The following is a 3,498-nucleotide window of genomic DNA, read 5'->3' on the forward strand; positions in this document are numbered from 1 at the left end:
CTCCATATCTTCTTCTTCTTCTTCTATTCTTTCTTCTTTTGCTCGAGGGTGAGCAACATTCTAAGTTTGGTGTGGTAAAAGCATAGCTTTTTTGTTTTTCCATAACCATTGATGGCACCTAAGGCTAGAGAAACCTCAAGAAAGAGGAAAGGGAAGGCAATTGCTTCCACCTTTGAGTCATGGGAGATGGAGAGATTCATCTCAAAATCCCATCAAGACCACTTCTATGAAGTTGTGGCCAAGAAAAAGGTGATCCCTGAGGTCCCTTTTAAGCTCAAAAAGGGCGAAAATCTGGAGATCTGACAAGATATTAGAAGAAGAGGATGGGAAGTTCTCTCCAATCCAATTCAATAAGTCGGAATCTTAACGATTTAAGAGTTCTATGCAAACGCATGGATCACTAGGAACCATGATCAAAGCATGAACCCAAACCTAAAGAATTGGCTTACAATGGTTCGGGGGAAATGCTTAGACTTCAGTCCGGAGAACGTAAGGTTGGCGTTCAACTTGCCTATGATGCAAGAAGACGCATGCCCTTACACTAGAAGGGTCAACTTTGATCAAAGGTTGGACCAAGTCCTCATGGACATATGTGTGGAAGGAGCTTAATGGAAAAGAGACTCAAAAGGCAAGCTGGTTCAATTGAGAAGACTGGACCTTAAGCCTGTGGCTAGAGGATGGTTGGAGTTCATCCAACGCTCCATCATCCCCACTAGCAACCGATACGAAGTAACTGTGGATCGGACCATCATGATCCATAGCATCATGATTGGAGAGGAAGTAGAAGTTCATGAAGTCATCCCACTAGAACTCTACAAAGTAGCCGAAAAGCCCTCCACCTTGGCAAGGCTAGCTTTTCCTCATCTCATTTGCCATCTATGCAACTTAGCTGGAGTTGTCATAAAAGGAGACATCCTCATTGAAGAGGATAAGCCCATCACTAAGAAGAGGATGGAGCAAACAAGAGAGCCCATTCATGGATCTCAAGAGACGCATGAGGAAGCTCATCATCAAGAAATCCCTGAGATGCCTCAAGGGATGCATTTTCCTCCAAACAGCTATTGGGAACAACTCAACACTTTTCTAGAAGGATTGAGTCATAACATGAACCAATTAAGGGTGGAACACCAAGAGCACTCCATCATTATCAATGAGATTAGAGAAGATCAAAGAGCTATGAGGGAGGAGCAACAAAGGCAAGGAAGAGACATAGAGGAGCTCAAAGACACCATTGGTCCTTCAAGAAGAAGGCGCCACCCTCTCTAAGGTGGACTCATTCCTTAACTTCCTTGTTCTTATCTCTCTGTTTTTCGATTTTATTCTTTATGTTTGTCTATGTTTTGAGTCTTTACTACATGATCATTAGTATTTAGTAACTATGTCTTAAGGCTATGAATAATTCCATGAATTCTTCACCTTTCTTAAATGAAAAATGTTTTTAATACAAAAGAACAAGAAGTACATGAGTTTCGAATTCATCCTTGAAATTGGTTTAATTATATTGATGTGGTGACAATACTTTTTGTTTTCTGAATGAATGCTTGAACAATGCATATTTTTTATCTTGTTGTTTATGAATGTTAAAATTGTTGGCTCTTGATAGAATGATGAAATAGAGAAATGTTATTGATAAAATGAAAAATCATAAAATTGATTCTTGAAGCAAGAAAAAGCAGTGAAGAACAAAGCTTGCGAAAAAATTTTTTTTAAAGAAAGAAAAAGAAAAAAGCAAGCAGAAAAAGCCAATAGCCCTTAAAACCAAAAGGCAAGGGTAAAAAGGATCCAAGGCTTTGAGCATCAATGGATAGGAGGGCCAAGGAAATAAAATCCAGGCCTAAGCGGCTAAATCAAGTTGTCCCTAACAATGTGCTTGTGGCATGCAGGTCCAAGTGAAAAGCTTGAGACTGAGTGGTTAAAGTCGTGATCCAAAGCAAAAAGAGTGTGCTTAAGATCTCTGGATACCTCTAACTGGGGACTTTAGCAAAGCTGAGTCACAATCTGAAAAGGTTCACCCAATCATGTGTCTATGGCATTTATGTATCCGGTGGTAATACTGGAAAACAAAGTGCTTAGGGCCACGACCAAGACTCATAAAAGTAGCTGTGTTCAAGAATCAACATACTTAACTAGAAGAATCAATAAAACTATCTGAACTCTGAGCTCCTATGGATGCCAATCATTCTAAACATCTAAGAATAAAGTGAGATGCCAAAACTGTTCAGAAGCAAAAAGCTACAAGTCCCGCTCATCTAAGCAGAACTAATATTCATTGATATTTTGGGATTTATAGTAATATTCTCTTCTTTTTATCCTATTTGATTTTCAGTTTCTTGGGGACAAGCAACAATTTAAGTTTGGTGTTGTGATGAGCGGATAATTTATACGCTTTTTGGCATTATTTTTAGGTAGTTTTTAGTGGGATTTAGCTACTTTTAGGGATGTTTTTATTAGTTTTTATGCAAAATTCATATTTTTGGACTTTACTATGAGTTTTTGTATTTTTCTGTGATTTTAGGTATTTTCTGGCTGAAATTGAGGGACCTGAGCAAAAATCTGATAGGAGGCTGAAAAAGGACTACAGATGTTGTTGGATTCTGACCTCCCAGCACTCGAGATGGATTTTCTGGAGCTACAAAACTCCAAATGGTGCGATCTTAATTGCTTTAGAAAATAGACATCCAGGGCTTTCCAGCAATACATAATAGTCTATACTTTATTCGAGTTTATATGATGCAAACTGGTGTTCAACGCCAGTTCCATGCTACATTCTAGAGTAAAATGCTAGAAACACGTCACAAACCAGAGTTAAACGCCAAAAACATGTTACAACTTGGCGTTTAACTCCAAAAGAAGTCTCTACACATGAAAGCTCAAGGGTCAGCCCAAGCACACACCAAAGTGGGCCCCGGAAGTAGATTTCTGCACTTAAACTTATTTCTATAAACCCTAGTAACTAGTTTAGTAAAAATAGAACTTTTTACTATTGTATTTTCATCTTTGATCAGTTTTATGCTATCTTAGACTTTTGTGGAGGCTGTCCATTCGGTCATGCCTGAACCATTATCACTTATGTATTTTCAACGGTGGAGTTTCTACACACCATAGATTAAGGTGTGGAGCTCTTCTGTACCTCGATTATTAATGCAAAGTACTATTGTTCTTCTATTTAATTCACGCTTATTCTTATTCTAAGATATCCATTTGCACCCAAGAACCTGATGAATGTGATGATTATGTGACGCTCATCACCATTCTCACTTATAAACGTGAGCCTGACAACCACTTTCGTTCTACATGCAAATAAGCTTGAATGAATATCTCTTGGATTCTTTAATCAGAATCTTCATGGTATAAGTTAGAATCCATTGGCAGCATTCTTGAGAATCCGGAAAGTCTAAACCTTGTCTGTGGTATTCCGAGTAGGATTCAGGGATTGAATGACTGTGACGAGCTTCAAACTCGCGACTGTAAGGCGTGGTGACAATGCAAAAGGATAGC

The sequence above is a fragment of the Arachis duranensis genome, unplaced genomic scaffold (assembly GCF_000817695.3).
Source record: "Arachis duranensis cultivar V14167 unplaced genomic scaffold, aradu.V14167.gnm2.J7QH unplaced_Scaffold_343483, whole genome shotgun sequence".
NCBI classification, from domain to species: domain Eukaryota; kingdom Viridiplantae; phylum Streptophyta; class Magnoliopsida; order Fabales; family Fabaceae; genus Arachis; species Arachis duranensis.